A 20,430-nucleotide genomic window follows, 5' to 3' on the forward strand; every position below is an offset into this window, starting at 1 on the left:
TTACAGTGCCCGCTGTTCTCCCAGTGCCACAGTCTCATGTTGTAAATATCATCTTTCATATTCACCTCATATGCTATCGTCTTTAACCACCCCTCGGTATGATTACCTGTTGGGTATCCCACTATGTACATTCTTTAATCACACTACCTATAATATTTCATTGTATTTATTTGATAAAAGATCCTCCTGTGTCACAAGATAATCCTACCCATAGTTCCCTCTGACACAGAAATCTCTGTCCAAAGTTCCCTCTGTCCCAGTGTAACCCCTATTTATAATCCCCACTGTACCCCTTCCCCACAGATAACCTTACCCTGGGGCATAGCACTCTCCTCCAAGTCACAGGGAGCTTCTGACCACAAAAAGAGAGGGACAGAAGCCAATCTTAAGAGGCAAAGACTCCTGACCATGAAGAAAGAACGTTATCCTGAGGAGATTCCCAAAGTTAAACTAGCTCTACATGAGGATGCAATAAAGAACATTCATAACTTCAAGGCACCAAGAACAGTGGGAAATTAAACCAGTGTGTTTGTAGTATATGTGCTTCCACCAATTCTACCTATTGCAAATTAGGAGTAAACAAAGGATATATGAATTACATTTTGAGTCTATAGCCTTTATTTTCGTTACAGCACTCCTGATATGTTATTTTGCTTTTCTTACATGTATTTCAAACATAACAGAAGGCTGAATTAAAATTGGCATTTCCCTTCCCTCAAATTTCTCCTCTTCTAATATTCTCCATCTCAGCAAAAGGCACTATTTTCACAGTTGTCTAAGCCAGAAACTGGGCACTCAGCCCTCACTTCCCTCTCTCTCATTCTCCATACCTAACAAATACGAAGTTTTTACCTTGGCATTCCAAATACAGCAGAGAACCATTTGCCCTCCTTCCCATTGCCATTTCTTTATCCAAATCTCTATCAAGCAAAAGTGGAAGTTTATTACATAAATTGATCATATCACTTCCACCTCCTAATTCAAAAAATTATTCCATGACTTTCCACCAACTTTAGGATGAAGTCCAAAATCTTCACGATGTTCATCAGTGTCGCCACAATGGAAACCCTGCTTATCTATGCAGCCTCATAATATGCTACTGTCATTTTCTGTTCTGAAATTTCAACTATATAGATCTCATTTTGATCATCCTTAGAGCATAAAGCTATGTCTTATATCAGGATCACTGAACGTGCTATGCTCGCCCTGAAAAATTCTTTAACTCACCTTTTAATAAAGTACACCTAAATGTCACTTCCTCAGTTATATCCTCCCTGGACCCTAAATTTCTATAGGCCCCTGTATTCTTCTGTCATATATTATTCACAGTACACTACACCTTGCTTTATGTAACATCCATAATTATGTCAATTGCATGTTATATTATGTTTTTAAGACTACTGTAACAAAGTGCCACAAACTGGGTGGTTAACAACAAGAGAAATCTATATCCCCCACAGTTCTGGGGTATATAAGTCGAAATCAAGGTGTTAGCAGGACCATGTTCTCTCTGCAGTTTCTAGGGGATTTTTTTCTTGTGTTTCTTCCTAGATTCTGGGAACTAACTGCTGGCAATCCTTGGTATTCTTCATTTTGTAAACACATCATTGCAGTCTCTGCCTGCTTGCCACATGAGGTTCTCCTTTGTGTCTCCATGGAAAGATGTCCCTTCAGTTATAAGCACACCAGTCATTGGATTAGGCCCATCCTAATCCATTATGACCTCATCTTAATTTCATTACATCTGAAAAGACACCATTTCCAAATTTGGGGTCTCACAATTACTGGGGGTTAGGATTTCAGCATTTTTTTGGGGGGGAGGACAATTTAACCCATAACCTGGTTAATGCTTATCTTCCCTCCTAGACTGTATAACTGGTAATTAGGATGATCACATCATTTGTCATGAAAACCAGAACGTTTTTGAGACTGAAAGAGACAATATAATAATGACTCCAAAACAACAGCTATAAACCAGAATGTCCAAACAGAGCTATCCACACTGCATTCAAAGTGAAGAAACCAGATACTATTGTTCACTGCTCAATTCTGAGAACTTGGAACACAATAGATGCTCAATAAACATCTGTTAAATAAATGAATAAAATTTACCAGTAAATGAGGAAATGATGTTTTCATTTATTAAACTGAATGCTCTCAGAAGAGAGCTGATCTGCAGTTGATGCTTAGAATTGAATACCAGTTGGCCAAGACAAGAAGGAGATCACTGGTTGCAAGCTGTGGAAAGGAGAAGGTCAAAAACACAGAAGCATGAAGGCACTTGGTGTTATTAATAATTTTGAAGTAAGCACAATGGGTCTGAGTATAAGTCATAACAAATAGATTGTAAGTGATATAACAGCTTTACAAACAAATCAGAATTATAACCAAATTGTATCAGACCATGCATATTAGGCAGGATTCTCCAGAGAAATAGAAGCAAATGGGATATATAGAAAGAGTGAAAAAGAAAGCCAGGCTGGGAATTCAGGCAAGAGTTGCTATGGGAGTATTGAGTCTGAAATCCCCAGGCGAGGCCAGCATGCAGGAAACTCAGAAAGAGTTCTGGGTTACAGTCTTGAGGCACAATTTTTTCTTTTCCAGGAAACCTCAGTCTTTGCTCTTAAGGCCTTCAACAAATTAGATAAGGCCTATCCCCACTATGAAGGGTAATCTGCTTTACTTAAAGTCAACTGATTGCAAATGTCACAGTAACATCTGGACTAGTGGTTGACCTGACAATAGGGCATCATAGCCTAGCCTAGTTGACACAGAAAATTAACCAATCACATCTTGTGTAGCAACTTAGTGTTAAAACTTCATATCAGCTCATGTTCCCTGAACTAGTGTCACTGAAATTAGAGTTTCAGGGTAAAATGCATTGACGAAATATTGGAATGAATTTCCTGGAGTCTTTAAATAAGAATATATGTAAGAAGGGTTCATTCAGCTCTATCATCATGGACCTCCAGTAAACTCCTCTAAGGATAATGCTCTGTAACATGGTTTGGGAAATGCAGATATAGACAATGGCAGGCAACCAAAGTTTCAAGCATTGTATTTGCATGTTAGATTGTATTTTAGAAAGGAAATTTCAGTAAAAACGTAAAAGTTGGATGGGGTGATCGGCGAAGCTAAAAATAGAGATATAACAAACTATGGCATTCATGTAAGGAAGAGATAATAAAGCCCAAAAGAAGAACAAGAATTAGTAAGAATAATTATCAACATTTTAATATTTATCAAGGTATTCCAATCACACTATTAAACAAAATGATGATATAATAAGAATGAGCTTAACTACACAGACTCCTTGACATGAACATTATATGTCAAAATTTGAAAGCTCTGACCAGCCCTGTTGGGTACAGTAGATGGTCCTAGCCAAGTTTTCTAAGCAAGAATCTTGTGAGTTGGAATCCTGACATTTTCTCTTAGTCTACAGAATTTCACATTAGAATCATTTGCAACAAAGAAAAGGAAAGAAAATTAATTTTGACATATAAATATATTTACTTGGTCAAAAGCATTATATTTCACCTAGATTAGTGCCAGGAAATCTACTAATTGATAGAGCCATAAAAATGCCTAAGACAGACTCTCTCTGTCTACAACTTATTCACTATAATGATTAGCCAGAATGTCTCACAACAAAAGTTAAACATACATAAGAATATCTCGGTGCAGAGGAAAGAAAATGTCGTGGAGAAAATAAAAACTGGATTCAACTGGCTTTTGAAAATATGAGCAAGTTATTTATTTTCTCAAATTTCGGTTTCTTCCCATACAAAATTACCATCTATGTGAAAGCACACAGATCTAGATCTGCCTCCTGATTTATACTTTAGCTTGTTCTCATTGTTTTTAGTGATCCTAAAATAATTTTTAGAAAGTATGGGTAAACTGAAAATCCAATAACCAAAGAGATGTTGCATCTAGTGCCCTCCAATTTACCTTTGGGATTAAAAAGTCTAGAGGTTCTTCCCCATTCTTTCATTCATCACAGTGTGAATTAATGCCAAGAGGATATACCATTGTTAACAGCTAACTTGAAAGAAAAGCGTTGAAAATCTGATTATCCACCAGTAGGTTTTCCAGATGATGTTTTTCTATCTTTCTGGTAACAAACAACATTTTCATGGAAATTAAAGGTGGCATCAAAGCAGACGTCAAACTACTACAATGCTCACATTTTGTATTAGCAAATAACTGTCACATTTCTTCTGAGCAAGCCTTCTTCTGTGATACAAAACTGTTGTGTAATAAAGAATTATTCTGGGCCGGGCGCGCTGGCTCAAGCCTGTAATCCCAGCACTTTGGGAGGCCGAGACGGGCGGATCACAAGGTCAGGAGATCGAGACCATCCTGGCTAACCCGGTGAAACCCCGTCTCCACTAAAAAATACAAAAAACTAGCCGGGCGCGGTGGCGGGCGCCTGTAGTCCCAGCTACTCGGGAGGCTGAGGCAGGAGAATGGCGTGAACCCGGGAGGCGGAGCTTGCAGTGAGCTGAGGTCCGGCCACTGCACTCTAGCCTGGGCGACTCCGTCTCAAAACAAAACAAACAAACAAACAAAAAGGAATTATTCTGAATCTAGTGGTAAAAGATGTATAGTAAAGAGTGTCAAAATGGTTCGTTAGTCACCTTTTTCTCTTTTTTTATTTTGGTGTTTGTTTGTTTGAGACAGGGTCTCACTCCGTGGTCCAGGCTGGAGTATAGTGGCATTATCACAGCTTACTGCAGCCTCAGTCTCCCAGGCTCAGGTGATCCTCCCACCTCAGCCTCTAAAGTAGCTGGTACTACAGATGCACATCACCATGTCCAGATAATTTTTTAAATGTTTTGTAGAGACAGAAAAGGCTACCATGCCCAGCTAATTTTTGTAGAGATGAGGTTTCATCATGTTGCCCAAGTTGGTCTCAAACTCCTGGGCTCAAGCAATCCTCCCACCTCAGCTAATTTTTGCACTTTCTCTAGAGATGGGGTTCCATCATCTTGCCCAGGCTGGTCTCACACTCCTGGGCTCAAGTGATCATCCCACTTTGGCCTCCCAAAATGCTGACATTACAGGTGTGAGGACCCTTTTTCTCGTTTTTATGTTAAGAAAATGTGAGAAAAGAACCATTAATGTTTCAGTTGAGCTAATTTTATAATCTCTAAAAATTTACTTCAGCAATATTTTACTTTAAAAAGCCAAAAATGAACATAAAAGAAGTTATCATTTTCAAATACTTTCTCCCAGCTCAGAATACATGTTAGCACTTAATAGTCGAGCATTATATTATAAATAAGAGGGTACAGTTAAAAAGAAAGAAAACATGTTAGTCCTTGGGTTTCTGGTCAAGTTTCAATAAATATTGCTTTACAGTAAAATGTTAAGAAAATATCTGAAATGAAGGAAGGAGTGTATTCAATGTATCACATTTAAGTTATAATGAATAAACCTTCACTTTTTCTAATACACAGATAATTAATCATGACGTTCCTGAAAAAAAATGAAAAGTACAAATGTTAACTTTTGAAAATTATACCTGTCCTTTTGTTGTTTCAGGAAGTGATTTGGATTAACCCAGATGCAAAGGCTAAAATAATAATAATAATATTTTGCTTCACAATATAGAAGGAATAAAGGAGATAAAAAATAATCCTTTATAAGGCATGAATCACCTGTGCTCTTTCACTGAGCTTCCAGATTTCACAAGCTGAGGAAAGGCTGACATTGCTGGACAAACAGAAAGAAGACCCCCTCATTACGGTATCTTTTTTCGTTTTTAATTTCAAAGGCTTAAAAATCCATTTTCTTTAGTTTTTGTTATATAGTTTCTAATTATATAATTAGAAGTGTTGTGAAATCTCAAACTCTGCTTTCCACAGAATTCCAACAGAAAAAATGCATTTGAAAGGAAATACTGTAAACAGAAAAAAAATTGATACTTCTTTAATAAGTTCTCAGCCTACAAGTTTTATCCATTTCTAACAGTAAAATGGTAACAATTTCAGGAAAAATGATAATGATAAAAATAGCCTGTCCTCCAGAATATTGGAATCTTTAAAATGGCCCTTTCTAGGTATAACGCCATATTTTAGTTTTGAACCTATACAAATGAAAATGTTCTCAGTGGCAGAAAAATCAGTGTATTAAATTATGCAGGAAATCATTGGGCCTGATTTTATATTAGTTGATTGCCTCTACTTTATTTATCTCTTTTGTTACAAAGGGACGTACATATTAATGTAGAAATGTGTCTCATATTTTGCTTGAGATTATGACTGTTTCATATGGAAGCGATAAACTTGTTAATTTGGTTTTCTATTCTTATTTTTGGGGTATTGAAATCTGACCACTTCATCAATCAAAAAATAAATCACTTCATTTTAAAATTAGGAAAATAGGCCTCTGATAGGTTAGGTAATATGACCAGGATTTGGCAACTAAAACTCTTAGCTACTTTTCTTTGGGAAAAAATGAATGTTAGCAAAAAAGAAAAAAAGAGAGAGAGAGAGATTCATTATTGAAGTATTATGTGATTGCAAAAGTATTAAGAAAGAATATTTTTATAATAGTCTTCAAATAATTACCATTTGAGATGGATTTGTTTTTTACATTTTGTTTGGATGAGAAAATTCAGAAGTGAAGATTATATCAAAAAATGAAAGTTTAACAGAAATATTAAATTTCGAGTTGTTTGTTGATAATAAAAATTAATACTGATGGTAAAATTAAATGAGTGTTTCATATTTCTAACAATATATGTATTTTAGGTTATGAGTTAACATTAAATTTTTCTGTCCAGTGTTTTACGTATGTAAGGTGAAAATTAGAGACAGATCATTTTAGTGGAAATTTCTTAGGTTTTTTATGTGTTTAAATTATGATATCAACAGAATACCATAAATTTTTTTGAGAACAGAAAATCCACACATAAATTACATAATCATCTCATATATAACTTCATTTATGCTTACATTTTTCTGTCATCTATGTGGATAATTTACATATAGCATGATATTTAAACATTTACCTTATCATTACAACATAAGCATTTTTCAAATTTCCACAAAGTCTTCATGATTATGAATATATTTTTAATTATCAGTAACACTGAAATGAACACTAGTGGGTTTTTTCTATTGTTTAATTTATTGACAATGATTTCCAAAAAATGGGTTTTTAAGTTAGAAGTATCAACATTTTCATGTTTCTTTTGTGTATTGTTATATGACTATTTAAAAAATTATCTAAATTAATAGAACTAATGGTTGTGTAAAAGGTTGTATATCTCACCACATTCTCAATCATATTATGGGTTTGCCTTCTTAAATAACTGTTTAGTAATCATAAAATAATAGGTAAAAAGGTAGGATCAATATTTGTTTTCTTGACAATTAAATGAGAAATTTTGTCATGATTCTTTATTTTTTTTATTTTTATTTATTTTTTTTTTTTGAGACGGAGTCTTGCTCTGTCGCCCAGGCTGGAGTGCAGTGGCCGGATCTCAGCTCACTGCAAGCTCCGCCTCCCGGGTTCACGCCATTCTCCTGCCTCAGTCTCCCGAGTAGCTGGGACTACAGGCGCCCGCCACCTCGCCCGGCTAGTTTTTTGTATTTTTTAGTAGAGATGGGGTTTCACCGTGTTAGCCAGGATGGTCTCGATCTCCTGACCTCGTGATCCGCCCGTCTCGGCCTCCCAAAGTGCTGGGATTACAGGCTTGAGCCACCGCGCCCGGCCATGATTCTTTATTTACTTTATGTAGTGTTATTAGAATTCACTATTCTTAACCTTTGCTCCTATCTGTTGAACTCTATGTATTTCTTTTAAATAATATGTTCTTCTTATGCCATAGATATGATATATGCCATAGATATGCCATAATAGACATAAGTGTTTTTTCATTGGTTAAAATTTACCAAAAACAAATTTTTATTTCTTTTATTGTCTGATCACCAATGAAGCTGCTTGGTTCCAGAGGACCCAAAGACAAGATGAAGCCTCTGATTTTGTTTGCAATCATTTTGATCTTCACTGCTTACCCCACGGTAAATATAAAATATTTTACATGTATTTATTTTCTTATTCAGTTCCTAATCATAAGGGGTACATTCAGTTCATTGTTTTATGCCAATGTAGCTTTATACTAAACATACCCTGTTTTTATTTTATTTCTAATACCCTAATTTAACTTTCTCTAAGATCTTTTGCTGACTTTGGAATGTAATCCTATTATTTTTCTTTTCCCACATACTGATAGGTTTCTAGAATTCCAAACACATGTAAATTGGTCATTGCAGTATTGTGATTTTTAAGTTGTTAAGGTACTCTGATTCTACCTTTGCAGGAGCACTCCTACATAAAATTTAGTCCTTGGTGGACTCTCCAAAAATAAAAAGCTGGGAAGAAGAAAACTCTATAGAGTTTCTTATAGAGTTTCATAAGAAACTCTATAAAATGAATTTGCAACCACATAAAGAATTCAAATAAATTAAGAAAATCTAGACATGGTATTAACTTCCAAGCAAGAGCATGTGCCTGCTATCCCTAATATTTTTAGATTTGTTAATCTAACACCTGCACCTAAATTACATTACCTAGAGGATGAGAAGGACATTGTCTAAGACTTATTTCTGAGAACATAATCCAGTATCATTTCATGAACAACCAGTGTCTTATGGGCACTGCTAATTATGGGAACTCCCTCTTCTTCTCCTTCCCCATGCTAAAATGTAGCCAGGAGGATTTCCCATCCCATGAAAAATCCTATTCCAGAGCTTCTTGGGACCATTCATTTTTCTCTTCCATAAAAGACAGGTTGGCTTTTTTCTCACACCAACTTCATAAAGATTATTGTAGTAGTAGCATAGTGGTCTCCAGCTGGACACCTGAGTGAATAGTAGTTATAATGATAAAGGAAGTCAAATCTAGCACTACCTGGTCACTGGAGACCAGGTACCAACACACTCATGTGAATGTGGAGGAAAAGGAATCCTTCTGCTAAAAGGATTCAAGAAAAATAGATCATCCTTATTCCACAGACTGTGCACTCTTTAAACTGTTAGAATGTTGCTCATGCAACGATGACACCAGAAATTCTTAAATTGTATTTCATTCTATTCATCCTAATGCAAACACATTTTACCCTCATACCTGACTTACAATCACTACTCTTCTCAAAATGCCATACATACTCTGGATCTAATTTTTTAATGTTTGTGTTTCCCATCTCTTTTTAGTCTGTTGATGCGCATAAGAAAACACAAAATAAGTTTTATTACATTTCTGGTTATCTTTTTACATTTTCAATCATAATCAAAAGCCATTTTGTCTGACAAGTTGATAAGGTACAAATATTTTATTTCCAACCAAAGAAAATGTTAAGAGACAGAGTCTGAATATCAAAGTTTAGGAAACAAATGGTAATAGTTGTGTAAGCACCAAAATCTTGCATCAATTACCTGCCTCTTGATATGTATTAGTCTGCAATGGGAGTAGGAAAACTTACTTCATGAAATGCAATGCTTTCCTAGCTGTCAGTTCCAAAATCAATATTTCTTCATTCAATGTAGATATATTTTCCTTATACATGTTGATGGTTTTTTAAATAAGGCACATTTTCTATGATCCTGCAAAAAAACAAAAACTCTTTATTTTCTTAAACTCAGTGGTGTCCAATGAAAAAGGGGAGGAAATCCAAAATCATCTGGAAAGACTTTTCAAAATTCCAAATCCCTGTATCTACCCTCTGCCATTTCTAATTGTCATAACCCCACCCCACATCAGACTGGAGGTGGAATGCACAGAAGGATGTGTTACCTGAAAATACTTGTCTTGACATCCTGTTAGATCCCCCTTCTCCTTTCTCCCCACAACCAGACATGTACTCTAAATGAAGCCTTAAAACCAAAAAAAAAAAAGTTATCCTACCTCTAATGCTGTGGAATAGACATTTCTAAGTTTAATGACCCAAATTGTTCTAACATTCAGAAGAAAAAAAATATTCCAAACCAGCCTTGAAAATTTCAGCAATGTACTTCTTCTCCATTCTCTTTTTTTCTCCACCCCTTCAATCCCATCACCTTATGATTCTCAATGTGAAATAATTCTGAGAAATGGCCAGATACCTGTAACAGGATTGGTCTGACAACCTCCATTCAGTGAAACCTAGACCAATCTATGAATATTCAATTTGTCCCAAACCCTGATCATTCCATAGTATCCCTGAAATCAGCTACTCACATCTACCTAACTGTTGGAGTTGTAAGTAGGGAAGAGAGAAACTGCAGAGTAGGATATTTTTCTCACTCACTGATCACTGGTTTATATTATTACATCACATTTCCTTTTCATTGCCTAGAGGTAAATGTAGCCACATATACCAAGGCATCAATTTGGGAAATATACATGAGATCTTACATCTACAGAGCAATAAAAATCTTGAAAAGGGTCAAGAGAAGAGAAAACAACATTGTTAGAATGTTAAAGCAGCCCTCTAGTTAAATTAATTTATCCTAAAAGTTGAGTGGCTCCTGGGTCTTCCAGTAAAGATCTACGGTAGTATGAGATCTATTCAGTGAACAGACAACACTGTCAGAGTCACATGGCACGGGAGCACCAGAGCCCGAGAAGTGAAAGTCTTCCCCCAGTAGTCCACACTATCAGATACTCCAAACCCAGTCTAAAATATATGGGCATTAGGAAGATGTACAACACAAAAATAGATAAGAACTAATCCTTCATAGAGAGGAAGGTGAAGCATCATATTTAGAACTTCAAGAATTAGCCTCTGCCAAGTGAAGACAAAATGAGAGACCTGAGCCTAATCAAAAATCCTGAGGGAATGTCATGTCAAAACCCTGTGTAACTGAAGTGAATTAAATCAAAGTGTCCTTTGCGTTACTGAATTAAGGCTTTCACAGGGTAGAAATACACTGACTCAAGGTAATTCCAGCTTTTAGTGTCTGTGATTCCGTGCAATGAGTCAGCCACATGGATTCATGGAATGCTTTATCAATCTCATTGTATTTTCAGGTCTATGAAAGGGGACAATGGAAAGTTTCTCTTTATTCAGAGCAGTAAAATGCATTATACTTTTTTACAGGATGGAAATTAGAACAGATTTCTCAACAAGTGCTCCACAAAACACTAAAACACTAGTATGAGGAAATGCTACACATACACACACACACACACACACACACACATGAAATTTCTATGATTAGGTAAAATTGAGAGATATCGATATCCTTTAGATATTCTAAATATCCACTATATATTATGTTAACGATTCCAATAAGTCCTGCAGTAAAGAAACATGTTTTACTTTACCCAAAACCTTTCCAAAGTTATTTGGTCACCAAAATTTTCACAGCATAATGCATATTATGGAATATATTTTGGAAAAACCTGCAATAAAACTATCAAACTTTGAGAACAGTAGGGACACAGTTTACTTCATTTATATCCCACCCAAAATCATAATTTAAAATGCTGTATAAGGCAGGCATATTTTTCTATCAACTTACTTATGAAATGAATTAGAATAATTATATAAATGTAAACGGTAATATAAATACATATTTAAAGCCTAACTTTATGCATACTAAATGTGTAAAAACAATTATTTGTTTGTTTTGTGTTCTCTCTCTGAAGTCTAGCCATAGCTCTGAAAAGAATTCTAAACCATTTAAACAAAGAAGTCCTGGAAAGTCAAACTACGAACAGTTTACAACATTGGAAACGGTTCCTGCAGTTACCCCTGGTCTCCTAGATCTCGTCCGCCATCAAAGCCCTCACCAACCAAACCTCCCACGTTGTCCATCATCTGGACCTACGCAACCACCTGAGAATGATGTAAACCCTAGTTCTCAAGCGCTGCTAGCCACCTCTGCTCCTGCAACTGTTGCGGCCACCACGGCCACTTCCATTGCCTCTATCAGGAAAACTACAGGTGCCACTTCCAACACCACAGCTCCCAGCAGGCTCCAATCTGAGACTGTCACAAACACTGCAGCAGCTGAGTCTAACCCAGCTGAGGTGGCTGACACCACCCTTGCCAACCAGCAAGAATAGTTTTAGCATATTCTGCAACTGTCTGAGACTACAATAATACCAAAATCACAAGAAGATAAAAGCAACCCAAGGTAAATATTTTCCAAAATATTTTCTGAGTAACTTTGAGATGTGAATGGTCACAATCAATGAGAAAGATAAACAAATAGTTTCTAACTCTGGTATATGAATTAGAAGCTCTTATTCCCCCTTTATTTCACAAACTAAATTTGGTCTCCTTGAGTATAAGTCATATCTATAAACCTGATAATGCTGACTGATTACCACAAAAGAAACACACAATTAAAGGATCACCAAATGTGTACAAGACTTTGCTTTTTTATCCCAGTATTAAAATATGTTTTATTTTCCTGGAAAAGCTTACTTTTAATTAGGGCTTTCATAAATTAAAGTTAGTTTGGACTTCAATATTTATTAGATTTCACAAAGTGCACATTCCACATAGGAAGTCTTCCTCACTCTTTCAGCACCTGCCAACAATAATAAGACGAAAAAGGAGTAAAGATTGTGGAAATATCACAATTATCCTTGGGAATAGTAATATAAACAAAACCCAACCAATAGAAGAGCTCTCTTGCTATAAAAAATGACTGAATCACACACATCATGATATAACATGATCATTCAGAAACAATATCAAAGAAGTAGGAGATCATAAATTCATCTTATTTCTGAATATAGCAGCTTCTAATTATAAATATAAATGGGAAGAATTATCCTAAGTATAGAATGTAAAAATCACAATGATAGATGCCAACTGTTGAACACTTAGTTCAGATTTGTGTAGCATTAAATATTCCTATTGAATTTAATTTTATTTTTTTGAGACGAAGTCTCGCTCTGTTGCCCAGGCTGGACTGCAGTGGCATGATCTCAGCCCACTGCAACCTCCGCCTCCCAGGTTCAAGTGATTCTCCTGCCTCAGCCTCCCGAGTAGCTGGGACTACAGGCGCGAGACACCACGCCCGGCTAATTTTTTGTGTTTTTCGTAGAGACGGGGTTTCACCATGTTAGCCAGGATGATCTCGATCTCCTGACCTCATGATCTGCCTGCCTCGGCCTCCCAAAGTGCTGTGATTATAGGTGTGAGCCCCCGCTCCCGGCCTTGAATCTAATTTAATACTCATATCAACCCTGTGAAATCAGTCTCATGGGCTTCTTTTTAAAGATGAGGGTACTGAGGCTATGAGAATTTACATGACTTTCCAAAGATCACAAAGTCATAAACTGTAGACTAGTCTTCAAATTCACATCCATTGAACTCTAAAGTTGCAGCTTCTAATGTCCTACTCAGCATTTGGCTATTTTAAAACAATTCGAGAGGGTAGAGCTTATGTACCTTTAGTTAATGGCTCATGATATTTTGTTTTGTTTTCACAGATCCTGAAAAACTGAATATTGATATATTTGTGATCACCTTCTCTCAGCACTTTAAGAAAAATATAGGAAGAGGTATAAAAACATAGATATATGATTTTTTCTGTTTCTTCTTTCATCTTTCTACACTGTAAAATCATTCAAAGATAAACCTGATTTATGCATTTGATTATATGTGTATTGATCTCTTCTTTATTCCTGTAGAATGACAGCGCTAATATCAGCACATTTATCCTATCAAATGTTTCTATAACACACAAAGTAGTGTCAAAAAAAAGTAAATTCTTCACAGACTAAAAAAAGGTGTTTAAAAACCACCCCATATAACATGTTAAAATATTACAAATCTTAGAAATCAATTTTGTTTTTTATATAAAACACAAGTACATGTAGTCATAATCAAACACATCTATAAACATACAATTATATTTTATATAAATGCACAACATAAAATTACAAATATGAGAGCTACAAAAAAGTGGTGAAAAAATGGCAGTCCTACTCTCAAAGGGATCATAGTCTGAGACATTTTCAAAAAGCCCAGAAAAAAGTAAGTTAAATTCCTACAGATCTACAGATATTCTTTCTCAATTGCTACTTCTTCTACTAAAGAAGTATTTTCACTAGAGATTGTTTAACCAAAGCTTTGTGCCATTTCATATATCATTTCATCCAATGACACATTAATATTAGGTCAATATCTAGTCGATAAAATCACTCCTGTGATTTAGTAAAACTTACCTAGATTTAGGACAGGGTATATAAGAGTACAAATACAAGAGCATTACTCCTCACAACACAAGTTCTCCTGGATATTGATGGGTATGAAAAAAGAGGAGAGGAATAAGAAGGAAGAAGAAGAGAAAGGTAGAATAACGAGAGAAACCTGAAGAAAAAGGAGCAAACAGCAGATTAAAAAGGGAGCAGTCAGAGGTGAGGGAACTAAGAAACTTACATGAAGGTCAAGTAGAGAAAAAGGCTTTAGAAAGAGGGTTAAACACTTTAGAAGAGAGAGTAAGAAGGAAAATAAGAAGAGAAGTATAAGGAACAAATGAATGGCAAATGTTTGGAAATAAGAGTTTCATCTGTTGCCATTTCTCTCTTCAGATTTTCCTGTGAGCCCTGTTTTTGCTATTCACCCATACTTCTTTGTCTTCTATCCTGGGTTCAGTGTTAATTAGTACATCTCAATTTCCATTTCATTGCCTTGACTCACACATCTCTAACATTCTGAAAGAGGCTTCCAATTATCTCCATTTACCCTAGTAAAGGTCAACCCTCTTGGCTCAATTACCAGCTTCTTACTGAAATATTATATGACTCACGGATATCAGCTTGATGTTGCTCTGTCCTTCACCGTTCATATCTAGACCATCAAAACGATCTGTTGATTACATCCCATGAAAACATCTTTATTCTGTCCACTTATCCATCCATAGTCCCTTTGTCACTATCCAAGTCTATCTGGACAACTGTAGTAATAGCCTTTTAACAGGTTTTTCTCTCTTAAGTTTCAATTGCTAAGATCCACTCTCCATACTGCTCTAGGGCTCAGAGTGGTCAAAATAAAAAAATACTCTTCAGAGAACTATACCTGAATAAGTGAATTAGGTACTGAAATAAGAAGTGATTTATTTGTCTAGACTAGTGGTTTTTGACTGCGGATGATTCTGTCCCCCAGGGGACATTTGGTAATGTTTGGAACATTTCTGGTCATCACAGCTGGGAAGATGCAACTGACACCTAGTGGGTAGAGGCCAGAAAGGCACAAAACAGATACCCACAACAAAGAATTACTTGACCCAAAGTATCGATAGTGCCAAGGCTGAGAAACCGTGCTCCAGACTATACTCAACTTTGTATTCTTCAAAAATAAGTGTTAAAGCATTGAGAATATCAAGTGTGATAGATTTATTGGATTATGGCCCAACTTTTCACACTTCCCTTTAAGAAAATCCATTGGTTGCCAAATGTCCATCAATGACAGACTGGATTAAGAAAATGTGGCACATATACACCATGAAATACTATGCAGCCATTAAAAAGGATGAGTTCATGTCCTTTGCAGGGACATGGATGAAGCTGGAAACCATTCTCAGCAAACTATCACGAGGACAGAAAACCAAATGCCACATGTTCTCATTCATAGGTGAGAATTGAACAATGAGAACATGGACACAATGGGGAACATCACACACTGGGGCCTGTCGAGCGGTGGGGTGTGGGTGGCTGGGGGAGGGATAGCATTAGGGGAAATACCTAATGTAAATGATGAGGTGATGGGTGCAGCAAACCAACATGGTACATGTATACCAATGTATCAAACTTGCATGTTGTGTACATGTACCCTAGAACCTAAAGTATAATTAAAAAAAAAAAAAAAAGTCCATTTGTTGTATCCTCTTGCACTATCTCTGGGCCTGACTATTGTCAATTTTTTTTTACCGGGGACAACACTACATTAATCAAACTTGAAAAGAAGAGAGGTTTGGAAAACATTTGCACATTTCTGTTTTTTTCTTTTAAACCCCTCACATCACCATGAAAACACGCCCAGACTAGCTTGAGGAATGTAAAGGACATGTAGAAGAGAGGTGAGCTGTGCCAGCCAAGGTCATCCTAGACCAATCAGCCCCCAGCCAATTCACCAGCTGAACACAGCACATAAGTAAGCCCAGATAAAAATCAGTCAGGCCTGGCTAATCCAGGAAACCTGCCCAGTGAGCACACTAGTATTTTGAGTAAGAAATATTCAACAATTGCTTTGTTAAGTCATCAAGTTTTGCAGTGGTTTGTCATGCAGAAATCGCTAACTGATACACCGAGAGACCCAAAAACCAATCTATATCCCAGGGCCCCATTATTTACCAATCAAGATCCTAAACTGGGCATTGCAGATCTGCCTAGATTGAGACTCAATCTTCTCCAGAAATTTGCTGTTCTTGTGACTGAACCCTAGTTCTGGTCTTCAGATGCTTCTGCCCACGCTCTGAGGAAGATTTCCTGGCCTTCACATCTAACCTTTAATGACATTTCTTTATCTTCTTCCCAAAGCAACAATTGCTCCCCGAAACAGCTTCCAGTTAAAATGAAAGAAGTATTTTTCTTTTCTATTTTCCTCCTTTCAATTGCATTCTATTGGAGTGTTTCTCAAAGAATACTTTATGAAACATCTGCACGAAAAGTATTTATGGTGCCTAATAACACAGCAATTTCCTGGGCCCTAACCTCAACCAAAATAATCAGAACCTCAGCCAATGGATCTTTGAATTTTTAGTTATCACCAACCTCCAGGTGGTTGTTAAGCACATTAAGACTTAGTACAAATATGTGAGACCTTGAAGAGGCCCAATAAGAGATTAATGACAATGAAACTGAGGCATCAGGACTTCTTTGCTGAGATTCTTCTCAGGTAAGGTCCCCTGAACAGATACAGCAATGTGTTCAAAAAGTCATGTGTTTTTGTAGCATTTGAAAAAGCAGGATATTTTAACTCCCATTGGCTAACATTGTTTTTTCTTAATTTTCCAAATTCTCCATGAGGACACCTCCCCTCATATCAGGTGGACTTTGGATAGCTCTGATCATTTTGTATTCATGATTTCTCTTATAAGGTGGCCTTGCAGCAGTTGTAAGAGTTTTCTAATCATGAAGTTGTATTGTTTTCCTTGTAGTCAGTGCCCAAATTATATAAGCTTCAGGTCTCTCCAAACCTAGATCTGCTTGTAATGGGGATGCTAGGGAGCTATTCAATTTAACTCTGTCATTTTACAAAGGAAGAAAATAAAGCTCCAAGTGATGAGTGAACATTTCCAATTCCATATTAGTAACAGATGGCAAAGTCAATTCTGGAACTGGAACCTTTTCATTTCCATTTCAGGTAACAGTACACTGTTTCCTCTTAAATATAAAGCTGTTATTTAAGGCATTTGTGCTAACTTTTAGGTAATCCCTCATTATTTTTAATAGACTTCATTTTTAGAGTCCTTCATCATTTTTAAGTAACAAATTCTTACCAGTAGACCGTATATAATTTTAGGAAAAAGTTTATTAAACAAGCCAGACATGATCTTACTACTAATTCTGCCCCTCTCTGATGTTCTTTCTTTATTTAAATAACTAAGACATTAACATGTTGCAGTTATTTTGTATATTAAATGAGAAAATAAATATACCACAGTTCACTATATAATAAATGTATTACACTAGTACTTGAGGTACTTTACGGAGAAAATATATATATGACTAGATTTTTTTTGTAAAAAATAATATTATGGCTACGAAAATATATTTTGAGAATTGAGATGAATCCAGGAATATTCCCCAAAAGAGATTTTGAAAGGGGAACTGAATTTATGTGGTTACATGGATGAGGTTATCAATCTAGCAAAATTCTGATTAAAGGGTGATTGAATAGTTGTTTACATTCACAAATTGGGGACATCCAGGTTATACTGTAAAGACCACTTTCACATTTACCATAGAAAAATACACCTCCTGCTTAAAAACAGTGGGAAATTTTCCCACGGCTCTCAGTGACGGAAAAAAAAAAAAAAAAAAAAAAGCTACTTTTCTCAAGAAATTATCATGATTATACTTTATGGACATTGTAAATGTTTCATCTGATTTCTTCTTTTTACAACTTTTGCTATTTGGAGGTTCAGGGCAAAGTTGTTGCCAACTTTCAGAAAGTTTACAGACCTATGTGATGTGGGTTTCTTGCAGCATCCATGCTGCACAAGTCAGAGAATAACTTTTCTTCAGTCTAAAAGCTCTATTGTCAATTATATTTCATCATGCTAGACTTCAGTCCAAAAGAATACATTTTCTCTCAGAGCTCAGTGGCATTATTGATATTCTACACAATATTTCCACAGAAATTTTTAAGGTAATCTGTAAACTCTAAAGCTTGATAAATATTCAAGGTGGCATTACCCCAGAAACCATATCACCTCCTTCTGAATAGTCTAGAAGAAGTACATACTTTCCATAGGCCCAAAGAAACTATCATTACTGTTCTACTTTAGTGGAAATGAGTGTAACACAATAGGAAAGCAGATTTTAAATATGTTGCTGCATGACTGAACTTAAATCTCTTAGTCTACCTACATTAGGAAAATATTTTCCATCTTTCATGTAAATCTCTGCACTAACAATAATTTTTCTCTACTGTCACTTTGAATTTTCCGTGACCAGCTCCTTTAGCTACTATTCTAGTAAGTATTCAATCAAGATCTTTTAAAGCCATAAGTTAACTAAAGATTAACTGGAGTGACTGTTCCTGTTTCTTAACAGACATGTGCTTCTGTTTGTTTGCATTCCTCAAATTCTTTGTTGGTCATAACCCACTCAGAAATTGTCCATTGATTTTGCCAGCATTCATCCTAAGTCCCTCAGAGCCAGTTGTCTATTACAATGTAGATCACACCTTGACTTCAAACATTTGGCTGATGGATATGTTGGCATCAAAATAAGAGAGAAGAGACAGTCATCTTTTGACACACTGAATTACTGTCAAAGAAGGAAGTGAAATTTTCTGTTAATTAAGAATAGAATCATCTTCACTGATGTTTAGGCACGTAATTGTTCAGCAACATATTAAGGGCTAAGATTAGCAAACCAGGAATATATTGTATTACACTTAATTATGTCATCAGAATTTTTAAAGGCAGTGAAACTCCAACAAAGCAAATGAAATTAAGTACAGTCATTTAAAACCAAGATCAATTCTGAAAGTTTGGCTTCTTAATTTCTACATCACCTATGACTCACAAAAATTTTAAAACACTAAGCATTTATATATGCTGTAACTTCAGCAACTTGTACTCTTTCTTACACACAGCAAATAGTTAATAAATGTTAGTAGGAAAGATAAAAGAAGGAAGGAAGGAAGGAAGGAAGGAAGGAAGGAAGGAAGGAAGGAAGGAAGGAAGGAAGGAAGGAAGGAAGGAAGGAAGGGAGGGAGGGAGGGAGGGAGGGAGGGAGGGAGGGAAAGTAAGGAAAGGAAGGAGGGAAAGAAGGAAGGTCCTAATCTCCATGACTTAAATGATGAGTTGATGGGTGCTGACGAGTTGATGGGTGCAGCACACCAACATGGCACAAGTATACATAGGTAACAAACCTGCACGTTGTGCACATGTACCCTAGAGCTTAAAGGATAATAATAAATAAATAAATAAATAAATAAATAAATAAATGAATGAAATAAAAAAGAAATTATAAATATAAACACTTTAAATATATATTTTTAAACAAAGAAATTGAGATACGATAAGGCAAAATATTTTGTCTCATATAACCCAACAAGGAAGTGTTGTTACTGTGCTTGGAAGTAGAATGAACTATTAAGTTCACTGATTCATCTCTCTAATGTACTGTAACACAATGTTAGTTAAGTGTATGGTGATTGTTAAGATTAGGGAGCTAATATGGAATACTGGCTAAAAAAATCACTTAGACTTTGAAGTGGACTGACTTAAGGTCAAGTTCCACTCAGCTAATTAGCATCTCTGTATAAAACTGAGATGATAATAGAACTCATTTTAACCTGCCACATGGAATAAACTAGAGGCTTAATAAGTAATAGCTGTTATTATGATTATATAATAAAGTATTAAAGCGAGATTATAAGATCATCCAGCATGGGAAAAATTATTCTCAATGCCTAGACTTATCAAAAAGCCAAGGCTATAACTTTCCATTAGACATCCGCTTCAAACTAAAAATTTCTGTATAATTTTCCCATAATCAAGTCTTTGCATGTCATCATATTTTCATTTAATTAAGATTCTCAAGTTAATAACAGCAAGGACCACATGATTTTTAAAACACAGTTGTTCTCAGTTAGTTCTTCACTGACAGAAGGGAACTTCCTATAGAAAATACAAAAGATTGCCTATTAAATAAAATAGAAAATACAAAATATGGCCCATTAAAATTGCTTGGCATAGAAAAAGCTGGTGCTTTTTCTTTAAAATAAAGAGGAAATGG

The 20,430-nt window shown here is 35.7% G+C and overlaps 1 long non-coding RNA gene across 2 annotated transcripts; it reads right to left on the bottom strand.

Moving 5' to 3' along the window:
- Nucleotides 1-1,718: 1,718 nt before the first annotated feature.
- On the bottom strand, nucleotides 1,719-10,242 carry LOC126955166 (uncharacterized). Of its 2 annotated transcripts, XR_007725819.1 has the most exons (4): nucleotides 10,116-10,242; nucleotides 9,808-9,887; nucleotides 9,497-9,617; nucleotides 1,719-2,238 (listed from the first exon to the last, which is right to left on the bottom strand). It is a non-coding gene; the product is annotated as an uncharacterized LOC126955166 (long non-coding RNA). The 2 variants fall into 2 exon arrangements; XR_007725818.1 differs by lacking the exon at nucleotides 1,719-2,238 and having other exon boundaries at nucleotides 9,356-9,617.
- Nucleotides 10,243-20,430: the final 10,188 nt, after the last annotated feature.

Source organism: Macaca thibetana, chromosome 5, assembly GCF_024542745.1.
Source record: "Macaca thibetana thibetana isolate TM-01 chromosome 5, ASM2454274v1, whole genome shotgun sequence".
Classification (NCBI taxonomy): Eukaryota; Metazoa; Chordata; class Mammalia; order Primates; family Cercopithecidae; genus Macaca; species Macaca thibetana.